We start from the raw sequence: 23184 nt of genomic DNA on the forward strand, positions 1-23184 counted from the left end.
CACGCATGCGTGAAGTGCAAAGCGCGCCAAATGTTGCCGTTTGGCCCGGGGATTGTCTTTAAGAAGAGGAGAGAGGCTTGTGTGCCTCGGCGTTGTAACAGAGCTGCTAGACATCAATAAAGAGGCTCCTGAGAACTACCAAATGACTCCTGAAGTTATTGCCTTTCGCTGAGGACTCAACACTGGCGACGAGGGTGGGATGCCTTGCAATTACTTCAAACAATTGTAAGCTTACCCTGGAGTCCTGAAGCAGCAGGAAACGGCGTTAAATTCAGCAACTGCCTGCCAATACAGCAAACATTGGAGGTAAGCTGGCTGATAGACCCTTCCTGTACTACTGAAGATGGCAAAGATAGGGAGACTTTCCGAGTTCGATGTTACGCATCCAGAAAGATGGGAGTCTTATGTGTCCAGAGTAGAAAATTATCTCAAGGTCAATCAAGTGAGAGAAGATGGCTTAAAAGCCGCCACCCTGCTGTGTGTTTGTGGTCAAGATGCATTTGAGATCGCACCTGCACCTCTAGAATCTGTTACCTACACAGACCTAAAGAAATTGCTAAAGGAACACTTCCAGCCCAAGTTGTCTGTCATTGCTTGGCGCCATACTTTTGAACAGAGGGATCAACGGGCTGGTGAATCAGCTAAGGAGTACATTGCTGCATTGAGAAGAGCAGCTAAGCCTTGCGAGTTTAAAGACTTAGAAGAAAGGCTGAGAGATAGATTTGTATGTGGACTGAGACAGAGAGACTTGCAGCAGAGGCTTTTTGCCAAAGAAGACTTATCATTCCAAGATGCCTTGAGAGAGGTTACTGCAGAAGAGGCAGCGGGGGGGGGGCAATCAAGAATATGAGGCCTATCAGAAGTACTCCAGAAGCTGTGTCCGTGCACCAGGAGGGAGTCCAAGGGAGCTCAGAAGACGATCCTGATGAAGAAGTAGACCGTCTCTACCCAACAAAAGAAGGGAAGCAGAAGGAAGGCAAAGAAAAGTCTTCAGCTGTCCCCAAGTGCTTCGGGTGTGGAGGTCACCACAATAGGACCGACTGCAGGTTTCGCTCTGCTATCTGTAGAGCATGTGGAAGGCAAGGCCACATTGCAGCTGTGTGTCTGGGCCGTCAGAAGGTACAACCCTGAGAAGAATTGCGCCTGAAAGGTACCAGGGTCCCCAGCCAAAACAGGGTGGGTTTCTGTGCTTCATGAAGAAGCATTTATAGGACAGGCACACACAAACCTATCAAGAAAAAACTGTCACTTAAAGTGAAGTTGCAAGGAGTTCCATTGGTAATGGAACTGGACACTGGGTCTGCACTTTCAATTATTTCCATACACACATTCAGAAAGATTTGTTCTGGTAGTGGATTTCAGGCCAAGCTTAGGCCTTCTGACATTGTGTTAACAGACTTTCAAAACTCCAGAGTGTGTGTTAAGGGGGAGGCCACCCTTAACGTACAGTATAAGGATTTTGAAGGTCCATTGGATGTATTGATAGTGGGGGGTGAGCGAATGAGTCTCATAGGACTCGATTGGTTTGAGGCCTTGGGAATACATGTTACAGGGCTCAATAGCTTGCAAACAGTAGATTTACAGGAAGTCTGCAAAGAATTTGCAGATGTTTTTAGCCCACAGCTGGGCACATACAAAGGGCCCCCTGTGTCCTTAAAACTAGACCCCACTGTCACTCCTGTTAGAATAAAAGCAAGAAGGGTTCCTTTTGCTTTAAAAGGGAAAATTGATACTGAATTGGACAAATTGATTCAGCAAGGAGTATTAGAACCTGTTGATTCCAGTCCTTGGGAGACCCCCATAATCATGCCTCCTAAGGCTAATGGGGACATTCGCATCTGTGCAGATTACAAATGCACTCTGAATAAGGCATTGCAGCAACATGCCTATCCTGTACCTGTAGTTAGTCATATCCTGGCCTCCCTCAAGGGGGGGGCATGTTTTTGCAAAGCTCGACCTTGCTCAGGCTTATCAACAGCTGCCTGTTGATGAAGCTGCTGCAGTAGCACAAACCATTGTAACCCACAGGGGGGCATTCAAAGTAAAGAGATTACAATTTGGAGTAAATGTGGCTCCTGGAATTTTCCAAAGCATAATGGAAAACACACTGAGGGGTATACCAGGGGTTTGCCCCTATTTTGATGATGTCCTAATTGCTGGAGACTCCACCCAAAATTTAGCTGAGAGATTGAGGGCTGTTCTGCTGCGGTTCCGGAAAATGGGCCTCAAACTTAAGAAGGACAAATGTAAGATTGGGATGCCTTCTACAGATTTTCTGGGATTCAAAATTGATGCCAATGGGATTCATCCTGCTGAGTCCAAATTAAAGGCAATTATGCATGCTCCTAGGCCTAAGTCCAAGGCCGAACTACAGGCTTTTCTGGGCCTTTTGAATTTTTATAATTCATTTATTCCTAACAAGGCTAATGTAGCTGAACCACTTCATAGGCTTCTGGACAAACAGGCAGTGTGGCAGTGGTCACAAACACATGAAGCAAGCTTCAATGAAGTTAAGGCCTTACTCACATCTAACAATGTGCTTGCACATTTTAATGAAACTCTTCCTGTGTGCATCGCTTGTGATGCTTCTCCTTATGGGGTGGGAGCAGTACTCAGCCACCTTAGGCTGGATGGAACGCAGGTTCCTGTTGCATATTACTCCAGAACCTTGTCTTCTGCTGAGAGAAACTACGCCCAGATAGACAGGGAGGCTTTAGCTGTTGTTGCTGGAATTAAAAAATTCCATGATTTTTTGTATGGCAGACATTTCACGGTCTTTACTGACCATAAACCTTTGTTGGGGCTGTTTACCACAAACAAACAAACTCCCCATATCATCTCCCCCAGAATGCTGCGATGGTCAATCTTCCTGTCAGCCTATGATTTTTCTCTAATTCACAAACCTGGCAAAGAAATGGGCCATGCTGATGGCCTCAGTAGATTACCCCTGCCAGTAGTAGAGGCTGATCCTGCCCCTACCATCAACATCCTTTCAATTCAGGCATTGCCTGAGTCACCGTTATATGCCAGGGATGTGGCTGCTGAATCTGCCACAGATCTCATTCTCTCCCGTGTCTTATCTTGGGTTTTGTCTGGATGGCCAGAGAGTTGTCCTGGCGCTGAGTTTCAGAGTTTCTGGCTTAAGAGGAACGAGTTATCCACTTTCCAGGGTTGTCTGCTGTGGGGCAGCAGAGTTGTCATTCCTACCTCAATGAGGTCTAGGGTCTTAGGTTCCCTTCACGAGGGTCTTCCTGGCATTGTATGCATGAAGGCGCTTGCGCGCAGCCATTTGTGGTGGCCTGGGTTAGACAAGGAAATTGAAGCTAAGGTGCATGCATGCCACCTTTGTCAGCGCTCACGCCCAGAAATGCCACAGGCTCCTGTGCATATATGGGAGGAAACACAGTCTCCATGGTCTAGGGTGCACATTGATTACGCTGGGCCCTTTCAGGGTCAATTCTTCTTGGTCCCGGTTGATAGCCATTCAAAATGGCTTGAGGTTGTACCTGTCTCTTCCACCACCTCTGCAAAGACTATTCAAGTACTGAGGGGGATTTTTGCTGCACATGGGCTTCTGGATGTTTTGGTGTCTGACAATGGCCCTCAATTCACTTCTTCCAAATTCCAAGCTTTCTTACAGGCCAACATGATTCGTCATGCCACCTCTGCACCTTTCCACCCTTCCACCAACGGTATGGCTGAATGGATGGTCCGCATCACCAAGGATGCATTAAAGAAACTGACATATGGAGACTGGCATCACAGGTTGGCAGATTTTCTACTTGCTTACCGCACCACACCATCTACTTCTACTGGGAAAAGCCCGGCTGAACTTTGCTGGGGGCGCAAACTGACTACTAAGCTTGACCGGTTGCATCCGGACAGACTGCCTTCTAAGTTTACACAATCCAGGGCACCAAGGCAATTGCTAGTGGGTGCCCCAGTATGGACCCGTAATTACGGGCCAGGTCACTTGTGGGTCCCTGCCATAATATGCAAGGTTACAGGTCTCTTGTCTTACGAGGTTTCCATGGATGACGGTCGTATCCTGCGACGGCATATCGACCAGCTGCGTACGAGACTGGACTCTTCTGCTGAGACTCCTGAGTCTTTTCCAGGGGGGGAGGGGGACCTCTACAGGCAAAGGGAAGGGTGTGACACCAACAGAGAGGCGACAGACGGCCCATTCCAAGATTCCGCGAGTGCTCCAAACAGGAATTCATGGGAACTAACTAGAACACAGGCACAAGTGCCTACTCCAGCCAGGGAGTTACCCCGGGGGCATAATCATTACACACCTACACCATTCAGCACTCCAGTCAGGGAGAATAACCGGGAGCATCCTAATAACTCACACCTTGCAAGAGAGCTGGCACACACTCCGTCTAGTTGGCCCAACACTGCCACTGTTCCCAAAAAGGGGCATTTACATAGGGAGGTGGTCGGAGATCCGAATTCCAATTCTGACACCTCCGGCTTAACAAAGGGGGCAATGGAGTTAGGGGACAGTACTGAGATTCCAGACAGCCCTACTATGGAACTGGGAAGTGGAGGAAGGCAGCCTCATGATAGGTCCAGGGTAGACCTGGGAGGCTCTACAGAGTTGTCCAACAGTGGCGGCGTTCTAGAAGGGCCAGAGAGCCTGCAACTAGGCAGGTCAACCAGGTTATGGAGAGAACAAAGTCCTGGCCTGACGAGCCCGGTGGACAAGCAAGCAGGCCAGGCAATGGGGCACGGTCCATGGGGACCACCAGGGTCAAAGGAAGGGGGCAAACACATAGCACCCCCCGGACAAGATGTGCTTGGAGGTTGCCAGGGAATTCGGAGGTCACAGAGAGCTAAAAGATCTCCTAAATACCTTGAAGATTTTGTAACTCTGCTGGCAAATCAGAAACAGTAAGAGGGTGTCCCTGTGAAAGGTTTGAATAAGGAACAATGGGAAATGAAGCCCAAACACATTACAGCTTGTTGCCATGGAACTAGTGTGGCTCCCACACTCGTGTTAAGGTCAAGTGTAACCATTAATGTAGTTATAGTTTTAGCCGGGGGGGGGAAGGGGTGTTGTGTCCTGAGCCTGCAAAGGCAGGCTCGGGACGTTGCAACAGTCCCGGGCAGTTGCAAGCTGCCAGGGACCAGACTGGCTGGCGCCAGCACTCGCACGCATGCGTGAAGTGCAAAGAGCGCCAAATGTTGCCGTTTGGCCCAGGGATTGTCTTTAAGAAGAGGAGAGAGGCTTGTGTGCCTCGGCGTTGTAACAGAGCTGCTAGACATCAATAAAGAGGCTCCTGAGAACTACCAAATTACTCCTGAAGTTATTGCCTTTCACTGAGGACTCAACACGTACTCTCTAGAAAGATGAGATCACTTCTTTTTAGGACTAGATAGTTTCTGTTCCTGTTTTATACAAGGGAAATGAAGAAAAAGAAGGTAGTTTTTCAGTGTCTGACTTTATTTCTGCCCAAGTCCAAAAGATAGTTTTAGCTGTTCACTTTCTAACTTTTGTGCTTGTTTTTCCACTGTTTTGTTAAAAATGAAGATTTATATAGTACCATTAATGTACAGTCTGTAGCAAAAGTCAAGGTAAAGGATTCTATGAAATCAAATTTAGAGGGTATCTAGGAAGATTTAGATGGTTTTATTGGCAGCAATACAAAACTGGTTAGTCATGGTCTTCTAATCTAGGATACTTTTCCTGTTTCCCAGTCTAGTCTATCATTTTTCCATCCAACTACTAACCAAGATGGATCCTATTTAGCTTTTTGAAGTCAATCAAAATTGTCTATGTGCTGTATTTTTTTAATTTTATATCTTTAATAACATGATAAACCACACTGCTGGTCATTCTGCAGTTTTATCCCTCCATTCAGATGCAGCATCTTGGCAAGTCTAATGAAAGTGATATGCAGTAAGACTGGAAAGATCAATTGCTGGTGGCAACAGACAAATTCACCAGCCATTTTCTTTTCCCAAAATTCATCTGGAAATTATATTGTACAATGCAAATTAGGAAAGAGGTAAGATCTATATAGCTACTAAGTGGCCACTGTAACATGATAAAGGAAAGAAGGAATATTTGTCTTTTTCTTTTCCCCTGCTCCAAAAGTTATCCACTGGGAACCTTTGCTTCACTGTTACTGCATATTACAAAACTATATAAAAAGAAAAAGAAATTAAGTGTTTGCCTAGAAGATTAAGTCAGGTGAAACACAAGACCAAGGAAGGAAATGGGATAATGCTTAAATTAGACTTCTACAAATTCAGAAGTGCTTGGTTCAAACTTTTTGGTTAGCCTTAAATTCTCCAATTGTGCCTTGTGATTGGCTGACTTTACCTCAAATGGTGAGCTATAAACCACAAAGACTGGCTTCACATTATGCATATTACATTACAGGTAGCTGAATAGTACAGCTGGGAATGCAGCTATTTCCAGGCTCCACTTCCAGATGTTGAAACCTTTAGACTATACTAATTAAGGAGGAAAATACAATGCAGGAAATCAACATAAAGCACTGAAGGAGGAAAAGAAGAATAGAATGAAGCATAATTTCAAAACTTTACATTTAAAAAATAACCAGATGTCATTGAAGTCCAGGTCATGTAGGTAGGGTTCATCCCACTGGTGCTCTTAGTTCCTCATGTCCCTTCTCCTAGTAATTGTATTGTGATTTTGCTATTACCTGGAGCCTGCCAAAAGATGTGGGTGGGTCAATAAACAAAAAAGCCACAGCTGTATGATCAAAGCTCTTTTAACAAGAATTATGTGACTGTAGCTGCTGTCTTGTGTTTTTTGACCTTCACTGCCCTATGGACAGCCCTGAAGCCAGCAGTGGTCTATTGGATCAGCTGTCAATGGCTTATGCTGGCTCCATCATGTGATATTAAAAATCAGCACATGGGGCTCCCTAACAGGAGAATATCAAATTTTACCTTATGGGTAATGGAGGAAATAGTTGCTGAAGGATGAGAGAGGATGGAGTGGTCCTCCATTCCAGTTGTGTGAGTAGATGGGGTAATTTTTTGGCCTTTGTCATTTCCTACTCATCTGACTTCCTGGATTCACCTTGCATTCACCCTGGTAATATACTGAAAACATCCTGAATGTATTCATGAATTTTTGCCTAGGTGTAAATTACTTTTCAAGCCACAGCATGGCCATTATTAAAAGCATTGACCTGAATGAGGGTCGATGTTTTCATTTGCAAACAAAATCATTCAAAATCTGCTGCTGTTGTTGCCATCTTGGCAACACAGCACTGTGATGACTCAATTAGTGTGTGTCACTTTCCCTGTTCGTTTCACTTTGCCTTCCTCATTCCACGATGAGTTACAGCTTTTAGTTATCAGTCTGAAAATCCCAGGAAAGGTTACATTCTACCAGCCAAAAAAAGAAACAGAAAAGCTTGATATTTAAGCTCCTCAAACTGTGCTGCCTTTATCTTTGGCTTCAATTACATGGCTTGCCTTAAACACTCAATTTGCATGAAACAAATTGGACTAATCAATGGGCAGAGAAGAACATCAGAAAGTGCTGTGTTTGATGCAGCTGAAATAATTCTCCCTCACTTGCTCTGAGGCAACATAAAGCCTTTTTTTTTTTTTTAATGCCAAGCTGTTGCTCGATTGCTTCCATTCTGGGAACCACTTTTCTGTCTTCCTAGCTCTTTGTCATTATTCATTTGTTTAGTGTTCCACGCTATTGGTTATCATAAAATGTTAAATTAATAATTAATTAATTAATTAAATTATTGGGGTAGTAAACAATTTTTTTTAAAGTATGATGCACTTTCATTTCCCAATCCTGGTATTGATTAATTTTATCAATTATGTACATTATAAAAACAAGAATGAAAGGCAAAGAACTGAAGGCATGATGGGTGTCTTGTTAATTTAGGGCCCTGTCCTTTCCATGTTTTGAACATATTCTGAAGAAATTGATTTTTGAATATGTTTTAGTTTTTATGAATATTTTTGTCAAATGGAAGTGGTGGTACCATCAATTAGAAGCATAGAAAAATACATTAGAGTCTAAAAATAAACTTATAAAGCTAAAACGTAAAAACAGAAAGTAAAAAAACAAACAAACCAAAAGTCTAAAAGGAATCTAAAAGGAAGAATAGGAGCATTAGATGGTTATAGGAGAGCGTAAAAGTTAATGTGTGGCAGACTAGATCTATCACAATACAGAGCATTCTAGTATGACAGCTCGGTGCTCATTAGGACTAGTTCATAGCATAGGTCGTCATCTGATGGATTTTAAGCACTGCTGTGCAGAACCTGGCAACATTATATGTTATAGCAGGGTTAAGATCAGAAAGCAGCAGGGAAGTGTAAAATTGTCCTGTGTGCCCTAGGTATTTTTGTAATAATGATGACCCGAGGCTAGTACCCTCACCAGTAGATATTCAGTACATGTATATATTAAATAGCATTGAGGACAGAATTGAACCCTGAGGCACTCACAAATGAGAAGCCTAGAGCTAGACTAGTTCCCCCACCAACACTAACTGGAAGCAGCTTCAAAGGAAGGCAGATAACCACTGAAGAACACATGCACGCACGCACATATACACACATACACACACACACACACTCAGAGAGAGAGAGAGAGAGACAGAGAGAGACAGAGAGAGGCAGAGAGAGACAGAGAGACAGAGACAGAGACAGAGACAGAGACAGAGACTCAATCCCCTAAAGTGGGCCAAAAGGATACTACAGTCAATGGTATCAAAAACCGCCAAGAGGTGAAAAGGGAACAGACGGGGCTACTATCCCTACCTCTGTCCTGCTAGAGATCAATCTCAACCATGACTAATGCTGCTTTAGTACTATTCCCTGAGCTGAAGCCAGATTGAAACTAGTGCAAAAGAGATTTTTTTCTGGTCACTTTAGAACTGTGAGTCTACCATCTTCTCAGTAAAAAAGGAAGGTTGGAGATTGAGCTAAAGAGATTAGAGCCAGCAATTATCTCTTGAAGAGAGAGTGAACCACTGCTTCCTTCAAAGCATCTACAAAGAGATGTTTGCCATCATCCAGAAGCAATGCTGGGCAGCCTCAATCAATCAGGAGAGACATGGTCTAAAACACTGTGGGAAGTTAGCCCCAGAGAAGGAAATATTAAAAGGGCAGAAAAATATATTTTTCCTTAAAAGGATTTTTAAAAAGCAGAAACCAACCCTGCCCTCAACCAAGTCTCTGCCCCAAGCAGGAGCCAGCCTGTACAAATGCAAATGTAAAACCATCAGAAAAGCTGGAGCCAGGAAACTCAAGAAGACACAAAGACCTAAAATCTGCATATCCCACCTGAGATGGGACATAATAGGACTAACCCATTTCCATCAAGTATACCAGAGAGGTACACCTAAACTCAGGTCAGAATACATGACACAGGAAATAGCCTCAAAGTTCATGCCACAGGAACAGGAAACTATTCCAAACAAAATGCTACTGCCCATGTGTTCAGGTCTTTCCTCTGGTCTTTCCTGCAAGAACCATCGTTCTGCCTCTTCAATAAACTGTAACCATCTTCCCAAAGCAGTCGCCATGTTGCTTATTTATTCCTGGCTTGGATGAACCAGGATGAAGACTTTACTTCCAACAACACAGAGGGAAGGTTTCAGAGCCCCAAGGTCCCTGACCACTTTCTCAGGATCAACAGACTCAGACTCCCCAAGATAATTTAGTCAGACCATGGTCACTTCCATAGGATTGCTCAGTCAGAATCCACCTCTCAACAAATCCCAGCAACTGTATCCAATACATGCCAAGAATAATGAATCAATCTGTGAGGGACTGAATCACCCCCAAAAAGTGTTTCTTGTTAGCTACCTGCAGATATAACAAAAGTGGAGAAATAAGCACATTTCACCACTCTTGGTGCCACAAGATAGTCCTTAATGGAAGTATTTATCCATTCCCTGGGTTACCCCCACAACTGCTTGCCTGCTTTGGAGCTACAATCTTCCTATTTTCGTTGCAATGAAGGTTACAGTTTTTTCTAAGGCTGAGGACCTGCCTCTTCAGCTGCCAACCATATCATTGTCCTGGAACAATATGTTCTCAATCAGCTGATCAGCAAATAGCTGATTGGCAGTGCCCCTGGAACCACCACTCCACCACCAGTTTCTCAATTTTCAGCCTAGCCCTGAGCTGGCTTCCTCTACTGACCATCCTGTCTCCCTCCCCCAGCTTCAGTCTTTAAATTACTGATTACAGTGAGGAAGGCAATTGTCCATTTTGTTGATTATAGACCATCACCCAACACACAGGAGAAGTAACCTCACGTACCTTCTGCAGACTATCTTGCTTTTGTTAAAGGGTTTTTGTTGTTAAAAAGTACTAAGATAAGTGGTTGTGAATGATTCAAAGAGATGATCTGGAGAATAGCAAGAAAATGCCACTTTTCAAAATTGCTTCTGAGATTAGAAACACATTAGGTGGAGAAAAATAAAAACAAAACAGATGTCCCTGGTTGTATAAAAGAAGAAGCTTTTTTTGTCATGACAATAGCAACAACAAATGTATCAACTACCCATTAAATCATCTTTTAGAATTTCCTTTTGTGATAGGAAATTTCCCCTGTCAAAACACAGAAATACATATGAATCACTGCTAACTATCTCTGCTATTTGTATTTTTACTGCTAGAATACTGGCATTTGTTTCCCTTTTAGTTGTGAAAAATTATCAGGAGTTATTTGTTTCCTCTCCAATTTCTCATTTCCCTTCACTCCTCACCCCAGCAACCTTTTCACATTTCTTCTGATGCCCCTTTCCTCCTTTGTTCTAAAGATTGTTATGTGTGTGTGTGTGCCCCATTGTTATTTGTCTTGTGCTGTTTTTGTGTGTGTGTGTGGGGGGGGGTTAATCATTCTTTTAAATGTTTTAACAATTGGAAATTGCCCAGAGTCACTAGGAGTCAGACAGCATACAAATTATAGTTGCTCACACAGTCAGCCAGATATTTATACCGGATATGTCATTTTTATCCATCTGTCAAGTCCTTCCCAAGGACCTGGGATAGACAGATGCTGTAGTTTGATGTTGTTGAAGGTATCATCACAGGATGTAAGATATTTAGGTAAAGCTGTCTTTTGCAATTATGATTTTTGTCAATGCTGATGGTGTTCAAAAAGTGTTCCAGATGCTTTGAGATTGTACCCAAGGGACCTATTATTATTGATACCATCTCCGCTGCCTTTTACCACAATCATTCTACTTCTATTTGTATTTTGTTATCTTCTCCAGTTCTTACTCTTACTCTTCTCCAGATATTGCAATGTCCATTATCCAGACTCTTTTGTTTTTCTTATTAACAGTTGTTAAATCTGGAGTGTTGTATAGCAGGTGCTTATTTGTTTGAATTTGTTTGAATCCCAGAGCACTTTAGCTTCTTCATTTTCTATTATAAAGTATCATTATATACATAAAATATGAAATCACAGCTACCAGTTCTTTAGCTGATGTTGGCCTTCATACACATCAAGTTCTTTCCAAGAATCGAGGACATCATATTGTTTCAGTGTAGTACAGACATGTCAAACTTGCGACATCATGTGATGTCACGCAACGTATCAGGACAGTTTTGCCATTGCCAGCAATGGAGTGGGCGCAGCTTCTGGATGATGCGTTCAGCCTCCGGGCCGGCAGTTTGACACCCCTGATGTAGTATATAGGTAATCCAAGTAGTGTGGCCTTTTGTAATTGACTGATGGGCATTTTGTCAACACACATATTTTTCTGAATGCCATTTAAGATTTTTTAATATGGCACCCAATGTTTCAATGACCACTGGGACCACCATGGCCGGTTTATGTCATAATCTCTCAACTTTGATTTTCAGATCTTGATACTTTGTGATCTCCTCCAATTTTTTATCTTCTACTATCTCCTGATATTGCTACATCAATTATCCACACTTTCTTCTTTTCAATCAAAGTTAAATCTGGTGTGTTATATGTCAAGACTTTTTATTTGTAGTAGTACTACATTTATTTGCCACCTATCTCATGATTCAAGGCATCTCTGATGGCTTTATCAGTTTGCGTTCAGAAACCCCACAATATTTTAATTTCCACATTTTTACTACTTTTTCAACTCTATGTTCCCACCAATATTTCATTACCGGCATGTGATAATTTTTGCAAATGTTACAGTGAATCATTTTGGTGACTATGTTATGTCATTATTTATAATCTGTTCTGCAATCCTTTTGCATGAGCTGAGTATATGATCTATTGTTTATTCTGGTCCTCTGCACAATCTGTACTTTGAATCATTTGATATTTTTTTCAGTTTCATTGCTATATCTATGCTAGAATTCTTATTATTATTATTGGATCCAATACTTGCATTGTATACATCAGAGTAAGTTCAGCAAAGGTGGTTTCCAAAGCTTCCAAAATTTGGTTTACTGGTTAAAGCAGGAGGCTATGAGTTCTAGTCCTGCCTTAGCCATAAAAGCTAGCTGGATGATTTTGGGCCAGTCATTCTCTCTCAGCCCAACTCACCTCATAGGGCTGTTGTTGTGGGAAAATAGGAGGAGGAAGGTGTGTTGGATATTGCCTTAAGTTATTTATAAAAACGATAAATAAATAAATAAATAAATAAATAAATAAATAAATAAATAAATAAATAAATAAATAAATAAGCAAGCAAGCAAGCAAACAAGCAAGCTATATGCCCATAAATCAGACCACCTTCACATAACCCTTGCTCCATCAGGCAAGGTTAACACAGTCGGCTGCCTTTCCAAAGGATTGGCTTTTTGAAGTAGAATTTCCCTTATCTTTTGCTTTTGAAGAACAGGCAAAAAGTGAAATGAAACTATATAAAGCCTTCTTTTCTGAAAAATCTTGGATGTCATTTCAAATCTGGGCATGGGTATTAAGGGTCAAATAACATCAACATTTACTCCCAGCAGGAGCTGCTTGTGCTTCTGCATCACTGGAGAGATTAGCATCCTTCTAAAGAGCTTAAATGTGTTGGCTGAGCACTAAATTTCTGTTACTAAGCTTAGCTTGAAAGGCCTTATTATTAAAACAGGTGATGCTAGTCAACAAAAAGATAATAGATTCATCTTCACTGAGGATTCCAAGCATAAGAACACCCAATATTAAAATACATGTGCATGTATAGACATACATACAGACTATAATATACTCAGCATTTCAATATTGGATCATTATGCCTCTGAATACCAGTTGCTGAAGGACATACATCTGTGTGATCTTTTAAACTCATGTCACACTAGTAGCACTAGCACCTACTTGTGGAAACAAAATACCATGATAGATGGGCTTTGTGACCTGGTCAGTAGGGTTCTTTTTATATTGTTGTTCAGGGAAGTTCAGCTTCCAAAATGTAACCTATGTGTCCCATTTCTTCATTCACTCTCAAATGAGAGAAATCCCAATATTTGCTGTCAATTTCTCAGTTGTGATATGGGAATCTTCTAGCTCTCTTATGATCTTTGTACATATTCAGCCTGTTTTATCTTTCCCTCTCCTTGGTCAATATGAACATCAGATGTTGTGAATTATCAGACAAACCACAGTGGTGGTTTGTTTATTTATTTAAGTTGATCTTAACACCACCTGATCCCAGAGCAACTCTTTGCAGTTCACTATATAAAACAGAATATACATACAATTTCATAAAATTACAACTAGCACAATAACAACCCAGGCAATAACATCAACATAAATATGAAAAATATCAATCACTTCCAACAAGGATGATTCCATCTACCCTAACTCAAAGCCTGAGAGAACAGCAAGATATCTAAGACTTTTGGGAATGCCATTCCAGTGAGAGCTGTCCAGATCTCAAGGGACCTCATTCAAGGAAGCAGACAGCACAAAAGGGGGAGGGAACTGAGGAGGGAGGGACAGAGGGATGCTGAGGAGATGATCAGCAGGAACCTGCTCTCCAACCACAAGCAAAAACAGATGGGATTGGGTAGGCATGTCTGGTGGTCCACATCATATGCCTTCCCAACTCCACCTGCTGCCAGTGCTGCCACCCTGCCTACTGCTTGGAAGGCCAGCCCAGTGGTGGCAATGGGCTGCTGCTGGACACCATCGTCCCCTGCACACTAGCCACCCTCTGTGCACAAGGGCCAATGGTGTACAGCAGCAGCTGCCCGACCACCTATCTCACCTCCCCTCACCTCATAGTGACAGCACCCCTGCCCTGCCTATGGGATGAGCCTCCCACCCACCACCCCACCCACCAGAGACCCCTGGATCCCCCCAACCCCTCCCAGCTCCCATAGGTGCTCCCCAACACAAGCAGTTTTGAAGTGGCAATGCCCCCCCCCTGTCTATGCCCACATAGTCGTCCACATCCCCCCAGCCCCCTGAGGGCAACCACAATGCTGATGCAGCCCAAAATTAAATTGAGTTTGAAACCCCTGCTCTATCACTGTGCCAGGTTTAATGTTTAAAATTGTAAATTTTGTAAGCTATTCCTAACCACGATAATACCAAAATGATGAAATGTCTAATGTGATATCGTGATATTGTGGCAAAAACTCCACCCTTAAGTATTTGTATTGCAACTTCACATGCAAGTATATGAATGGTGGGATTTACATTGCAATGAATGTTATTTGATCAGCCCTATAGATAGCATACTGGGGCATCATCTCAAGAAACATAATCTATGCTAACTCATAAAAGATTGGCCTGGAGATTTGAAGTACCCAAAGCATCTAGGTTGTGAGGAGGCTTCAAAATCAAGCTGATAATCTGATTTTCCTACGGTTATTACAAGAATGTAATATTACAAGACATTTTCCTTTCCGACTTCATGCAAAATTGGGCTGTGGGCAAGTATGATAGAATTATGACCTAACTTACTTCCTGAGCCCTCCAAATGTTAAGACAGATTGCTTACCTCTATTTTATTGTTTTAAATTAATAGGATAGTCTCAGGAGGTCCTTTAATGACCAGCCTATAATGTACCAAGATGGAAAATATAATTAATCCTGTCTGAAATATATATTTTGTACATCTGTTTTCTGTCAATTGAGTATAACATAGTTTTATGTTGATGGGAGGACATAGCCCATGGTTTTCACTGTGACATTCTTTATGAATGCCTAGCAACTCGCCACACCCAACTCACTTCAATCAACTCACCACAGGAGAACTTGCCACACCCAACTTACTGTGGGACACCTCACTGTGGGACAAGAGTTACATAAATATTGAAGAAAGGGTAGAATAGAATCATTAAAGAAAGGTTGCAAAAGGAAAGACAAAATGAAATGTGAATGACAAAAATTAAAATATTTTTTTAATTATTTTAAGTAATTAAATTGAATTGTTGAATTGTCCCTTGATGAGCTGTTGTTTGGCAAGTTGGCTGCAGCAAATTCATGGAAGGTTGTCTCATTCCAGCTGAGGGAGCTTCCTGAAACATAGCATTCCCTTCCCTTGCCTTGTCTTGCCTTCCCTGTTCAACTCTACTATTTAGTATTTGTTATGCCATGCTATTTTAAACTGTTACATTAATTTTTGTTTAATAGCTTTTTTAAAGCATTTCAAAGGGTGGTTAATAGAAAGAAGAGAAATAGCAAAGAAAATAAGAAAACAAGAGATATTGTTTCATTGTATTTCACTGAATATTTGTGTCTGAGTTGTCTATTGGCACAACTATATGGCCATGCTAAGTGCTATCCATCGTCCTCAAGCTAGCAGAAAAATATGTTGGCATGAAATTTGATACCCTGATTGCCAAGCCTTATTTTGCCTCAGTAACAAGGTCTATGACTGGTCTTGGCCATGCTCTTAATACAGGACCAATTATGAAAAGTGGATTTGCCTGGCTTCATTTTCCTTCCTACCATATGTCACCTACCAGCAGGAAAGCAGGAAAGAAGTTATTCAAAATGAGTAACCTCTATCCACAATTATTGGAATTGCAGTCTGTTCTATTCTTCTAGCTGGCAGCATCCAGAGGTAGCCATGGACAGCCATGGAGTTGGAACTGAGTAGGTAAAATGGCACTCCTTACTCCACCAAAGAAATAAAACAATAAAAATTGGAGCCACGTGAATCCCCTTCTTGGCAGAACATTTGTCAGGCTAGCACACTATAGATAAGAAAGCAGAAGTAGCTAATATGTTCTCTCAGGGGAGTTTCCCCCAAGATCATATGTTCAGTCTTGTTGTGGGTGTTTCCCCAAGATGCCAGATGTTCTTGGGTGGGTTTAGAACATTGCGTGTTTCTTTGCTGTCCTTTCATGACCCTGCATTCATAGGCCTATAAGTGACCAGCGACAGAGGGGCCATCTGTATATTGATACTGTCCTCTAAGTCCTGGTCATCATAGCAGGATTGTATTAGCTTTTTTGGTTGCTGCCGCACACTGCTCGCTCATAGTCAAGTGATCGTCCACTAGGACTCTAAGGTCCCTCTCACAGTTACTGTTTTTGAGCCAGGCCTCACACAATCTGTACTTTTGATTCTTCCTGCCTAAATGTAAAACTTTGCTTTTCTCCACACACACTCATTTTGTTGGATAGTGCCATTGTTTAAGTTTGTCAAGATATTTCTGGATCTGAGTTTGTTTTCTGGGGTGTTGGCTACTCCTGCCAGTTTAGTGTCATCTGCAAATCTGATGAGTTCCCCTTCAATTCCCTCATCTAAGTCATTTATGAAGATATTGAAGAGTACTGGGCCTAAGACGGAACCTTGTGGTATCTCACTGCTTGCTTCTCTCCATGTGAATGTGATGCCATTGAGGACTACTCATTGAGTACATTTGCCAGCCAGCTACTGATCCATCTGGTGGCGATGTTGTCTATTCCACCTTTTTCTAGCTTACCAAGGAGTAGGTTGTGGTCTACTTTATCAAATGCCTTATTGAAATCTAAATATATTACGTCCACAGCATTTCGCTGTTTTAACAAACCCGTGCTGGCTACTAGTTATAAATTTGTTTGCTTCTAGTTGTTCTCAGATCTGTTTTTTGATTATCTTTTCTAGGATCTTCCCAGGTATTGATATTAAACTGATTGGTCTGTTTTTTCCCTTTCTTGAAGATGGGAACCACATCAGGCCTTTTCCAATCCTCAGGTATTTCCCTGGTGGTGCAGGATTTATGAAAGATGTGGTGCAATGGTTCTACCACTCCTTCAGAACTCTGGGATGTAATCTGTCATGTCCCAGTGATTTATACTCCTCACAGTCATATAGGTGTTCTCTTACCATTTTCTTGCTTATTTTAATTTTTGTTTCTAATTTGTCTTTTGCAGTGGGTTTTTTGGTATGTTGGGCTATACTGTAGTTTCTTTTTGTGTGAAGTCTGATGCAAAGTATGAGTTAAGCAGTTCTGCTTTCTCCCTGTTGCCTGTTATTTCCTTGCCATCTTCTCTCTTTAGTGGACCTACAGTTTCCTTGATTATTTTCTTGTTGTTAATATGTTGGAAGAAACTTTTTTTATTATCTATGATTTCTGTTGCAAGTCTTTTTTTGTTCTGAGCCTTTGCTTTCCTGACTTCATCTTTGCATGTTCTGGTTGTCTGCTGATAATTGGTCTTAGTTATGTGCCCCTCTTTCCATTTTTTGTGTTTGTCCTTTTTGTCTTTCAATTTGTCAGAAAGATCTTTGTGCAGCCATGCTGGCTTCTTCTTGAATTTCTTGGGGTTTTTTTCCCAATGGTATTGTGCTGGTCAGAACTTTTATGATCGCATTTTTCAGAGTTTCCCATGCTTCTTGGGTTGTTTTCTCCTTTAGGATTTTCATCCATGGGATCTTTCCTAGGTTCTCTCTGAGTTTGTTAAAGTCAACTCTTTTGAATTTTAAGATACTAGTTGGATTGTTTTCTATTGCTAATATTTGCATTATGTTAAATTCCAGTATAACAGTATAAATTGTCCAAGGTTCCGGCAATTTCAATTCACTCTATCACTTCTTCTCTATTAGTTAGAATTAAGTTATGTCTAGTTCCCTCCTCCACCTTTTGGATAACAAAGTTGTCAGCTAGGTTGGTTAAGAATCTGTTTGATCTCCCGCTCGCTGCACAATTTGTCTCCCAGTTGATATCTGGATAGTTGAAGTCTCCCATTACTAATGTGGTATGCTTCCTGCATACATTTGCTAACTGGTTGGCAAAGAGTTCATCTATTTCTTCTGATTGGTTGGGTGGCCTGTAATATACACCTATGGCAATGTCACTTTCTTTCTCTTTTATACTGACCCATATACATTCTGGAGAGGTTTTATCTTGGATCATGTGCATTTCTGTAGATACGTAGTGTTCTCTTACATATAGTGCAACTTGCCCTCCTCTTTTTGTAGACCCGTTTCTTTTGAACAATATGTATCCATCCATCAGTCCATTCCATTCATGGGTTTCATCCCACCAGGTTTCTGTAATGTCATACCCTCCCTCATGTACTATTGCTTCTAGGTTGCCCTGTGTTCCCCAAGTTTTGAGCATTTGTATATAAGCATTTAAGACTTTTATGCCTGTCAGTGGGTATACTTCCTGCATCTCCTGATTGTTGTTTGGGTTTTTCTTTTTTTCCTCATGACTGCCTACCTCATTTGTTTTCTTGGGATTTGTGATTGGTTTGGGGTTCTAAAGATTCTTGAGATTGGTCACCCTTCCCCCTCGATTTTAGTTTAAAGCCCTCCTGATGAGTTGGGCCAGTCTTTTTCTGAGTACATTTTTGCCTGTTTTCATGAGATGCAGCCCATTCCTTGCCAAGAATCCTTCATGTAGGAAATGTAATCCATGATCCAAGAAACCAAAGTTTTTTTGGTGACACCAACCCTTTAGCCAATGGTTTATTACTAAAATTCCTTTTTCCCTCAATGGATGTTGGTCTTTTGTTGGGAGTACTGATGAGAACACTATTTGTGCACTTAGCTTCTTAACTTTATTGCCTAGTTGTTTGTAATCTCTCACTATTGTACTCAGGTTCTTTGTTGTGTCATTCATCCCAATGTGGAGGAGAAGGAAGGGGTAGTAGTCTGTGGGCCTAATTATTTTTGTTAGGTTCTCAGCCACATCTTTGATTTTTGCTCCAGGGAGACAACATACCTCCTTGGATTGTATGTCTGGTCTGCAGATGGATGATTCTGTTCCTTTGAGGATAAAATCTCCTATTACCAACACTCACCTTCCTTTTGGGGGGGGGGTTGCAGTTTGGGGTGCTTTTTTGTTTATCTCAGGTGTGTGTTTAGGGATATTTGAAGTTGTTTCTTTGCTAGGTTTCTGCCCGTTTTCTTTGAGGGGGAAGTTGTGGGTCTGCATGTTTCCATCTAAGAGGAGAAATTGATTGCTCAGTTTTAATGGGGCTGCTTCTGGTTGGGTTGGATTGGACAGAAGGGGTTTGTTAGTTGTATGCTGCTTTTTTGAGTATTGTGTTTTCTTCTATGTGTGACATACCTCCATTTGTCTTCCTCTAAGGGTTTATCAGTAGGGTCAAATCCTCTGTGAGTTATTTGTTCATTATTTGGTTCAGTTTGGGTGGAACTTTCTTTTGTACGTTGGGATTTGGCTAAAGTTGCCTCTACATTCCTTACTTTTTCCTGTAGCAATTCACATAATTTACATCTAATGCATGTATAGTTTTGGTGCTCTTTGGGCATAAGCGCATATATGGAACATGTATTGCATACCACAATAGTATCAGTCACCTGTTTCATGAGTTTGTTGTTTGAAAATCCCTCTTTTTGGTTGGTGGATGTGCTTTTCTGTTAGCCTTGTTTCTAGCTTGTCTGTTCTAGATATTTATGTCTATTTTTCGATCCTTTTTTCTGCCTGTTTGTGCTTGTTTTTGTGCCTTGTTATTTTGGTATAGATAAAATTATGTGATAGTGTGCCCTTTGGTTTTAAGAGAAAAAAATTGCAGTTTGTATTGCTAGCACAGTATAAAAGCAAAATGTGAAAGGAAGTTGACCAAAATAATGAGGAAATCCATCATTGTAATGGTGTGAAGAGAAAGGTACCTGTAAACCTGTTTGAACTTAATTCCTCTTCATTGTCATTTCTCTCTCTTCTTCAACTCTTTGTCCCTCACATTATTCAGTAGCAGTGAATCATGCCAAAGAACATCACTTGCATCAAAATGAACATTGACATCCATCATTATTTCATCTGTTTTTGCTGATGTCTTGGATTCCCTGTCCACCTTCTGATGGCCTCTTAAGAATACAATAAGTAGAATAAAGAAGTTTGTTTTTGAAAAACATGATTGAAAATAAAAAATAAAAAACTGTAAATAAAAAATAAAAAACTGTAAAAGTTGACTAAAAGTATAGGATGAACTGACTCAGAATGTTTCATAAATTAATATGCAAACTAACCTTATACAAATTAATATGTAAATATGTCCTCTTTTCTGGAACTAGTAGTCTTAAAGAATGAATCATGCAGATTAAAGGTGCTGAGCCATTAAGATGAGACTTCCCAATGGCTGAGCCAAAATTGTCCTTCTCCCTAATCACTGGATTCATCAGGGGAAGGAAAACATTTCAGCATGGTTACACAAGTTCAGTTTCTTCCTATTGTAAAATAGGATGCCATTGGAGAACAATAGTGTAATAAGGGGGAGAAGTCCCTCTCACTAAGATTAGTTGAGGGGTCTTCTGTGAATTTCTAGGGATATTGTCAACCTGATTCTCCCTGTATATAATTTTATATTGTATAGGTCTTCATCCACACAGATATACCTGATCTTTTGGATAGACATTTCCCTAGTTTTCTGTAATTCCAACTAATGCTCTTTGTTACCATTTATATATATATATAACATCAGTCTAAAGATTCATGCCGCAATTTGGATATTCCTATATATTACACTTAATCCTGGTATGATTTCTTTTGAGACAACTTTAATTCGATAGCTGATGTATTTGATTCAGTAGCTGTCAGCATGGGTTTAGAGCAAGAGTGATGTGATTTGACAAGCAGCATATCTGGTACAATAACCAGCACGGCTTATAGTAGCAGCTACACATCTGGTCTGATACTGATCTTTTCTTTCATGAAAAGATTTCATATTATCAACAGGCAGCATCTTGGCTTTCTTGGCCAGCACATCATTTGATTGTTCCATATTTTCACCCATGAGTCTGATGCCTGCCAATTAAGAGATATCTGTTTTTTGCTATCAAACCAGGATTTGACAGGATTTCCCCAACTTTTAGACAATCTTTCACTGAACTTCCATTCATGAAATGTCAATTAGTCTTTTGAAGGGATGGCAGTTCCTAAGCCAAGCAAGAGCATTGGAGACCTGAGATTTCAGAAAGAGGACATGCTTTATTAGGTAATTTATAAACGCTGAAGAAGGAAAGAGAGGTGTATAGCACTGCACAGAGAAATCAGAGGGGAGAAATAGAAGGCTGTCTTTCTGAAGGGCAAAAAAATAAGTAAACATTCAGAGCATCCTTGGGACTGGAGAGACACATGATTTCTTACCATATTCTCTAAACTGTGCACAGCACTGCAAATGCAGTATATTTGCGCTATCTTTTGCAAAATACCTATATTTTGTCTAATACCTGTAACTTGATAGCATTATTATAGGAGCTTCCCTCACCCTGTGATTTTGTCCTTTTATTACCTTCTTAGCTAGCATGCACAAAAGCTAGTCTTCTGCTTGGTGTACCTAATAGAAAATAGAGTCATGCATCATATTTCACCTGAGTGGTGGTATCAGCAAACATAATAACATTACTATTTTTATGAACCACTGAAAAGGATGGAAATGGCTCACGTCAAAAATAATCTCAGGCTTGGATGCCAGTGCCCTGCTAGTCTAGCCATTTGTTGATGTTGTAAACAAGGAACATCAGACAAAGATAGGGCCTATTGAGCAGTGGATCAAATGAAGCTTGAACCAAACTCATGCTTGAAGGATGCTGTGAACCAGGTGTCAGATCTGCTGGAAAATAAAACCTGTTAGAATCTGAAGCATATTAAGCCTGAAGCAGAGCAGAACGTTCCTCTGACAAGAAAGACCTGAATCAAAAATTACTTTAAATAGATCTGAAAGTTTTGTGTCCAGGAACCTAAATGGTTTCAAAAAACATGTATTGGGCATCTTTCACTATTCAGTTGAGACATATGGAGCTGTGAAAAAGTTTATGATGCATGATAAATCCTAGAGCTTTATAGATAATAACAAACATGATAGCAGTATTCCAATGATAGCAGTATTCTAATATCTCAGGGGCTGCCATAAAGAAGAGGGAATCAAGCTATTTTCCAAAGCACCTGAAGGCAGGACAAGAAGCAATGGGTGGAAACTAATCAAGGAGAGAAGCAACCTAGAACTACAGAGAAACTTCCTGACAGTGAGAACAATTAATCAGTGGAACAACCTGCCTCCAGAAGCAGTAAATGCTCCAACACTGGAAGTTTTTAAGAAGAGACTGGACAGCCATTTGTCCGAAATGGTGTAGGGTTTCCTGCCTGAGCAGGGGGTTGGACTAGATGACCTTCAAGGTCCCTTCCAATTATTATTATTATTATTAATATTATTATCGATCATCGCACAGTCAGCCAGATGTTCAGACTGGATTTGGCATTTTGTCTACCTATCGAGTCCTTACCCAGGACCTGGGATAGGCAGATGTGGATGTTTGATGGTATTACAGATATCATCACAGGATGGAAGCAGTTCCTAATAAGGCCGCCTTTTGCAATTGACTAATAGCGAATTTGTCAATGCCAATTGTGTTCAAGTGGTGCTCCAGTTGTTTTGGGATTGCACGCAAGGAGCCTATGACTATTGGTACTACCCTTGCTTGCTTTTGCCACAGTCTTTCTATTTCTATTTGTAGGTCTTTGTATTTTGTTATCTTCTACAGTTCTTTCTCTTCTATTCTGCTATCTCCAGGCACTGCCACGTCCACTATCCAGACTTTTTTGTCTTTCTTATCGACAATGTTAAGTCTGGGGGGTTATGTTGCAGGTGCTTGTCTGTTTGAATTCTGAAGTCCCAGAGCAGTTTAATTTTATCATTTTCTATGACTTTCTCTATTTATGATCCCACCAGTTTTTGCTTACAGGCAAATGATATTTTTTGCAGATCTTCCAATGCACCATTGTTGCTACTTTGTCATGCCGCTGCTTGTAGTCAGTCTGTGCAATTTTCTTGCAACAGCTTACCAGGTGGTCCACTGTTTCTTCAGGTCTTTGCATAGGCGGCACTTACTGTCTG

This window comes from Crotalus tigris, unplaced genomic scaffold, assembly GCF_016545835.1.
Source record: "Crotalus tigris isolate CLP2741 ecotype Arizona unplaced genomic scaffold, ASM1654583v1 scf7180000017548.2638350, whole genome shotgun sequence".
NCBI classification, from domain to species: domain Eukaryota; kingdom Metazoa; phylum Chordata; class Lepidosauria; order Squamata; family Viperidae; genus Crotalus; species Crotalus tigris.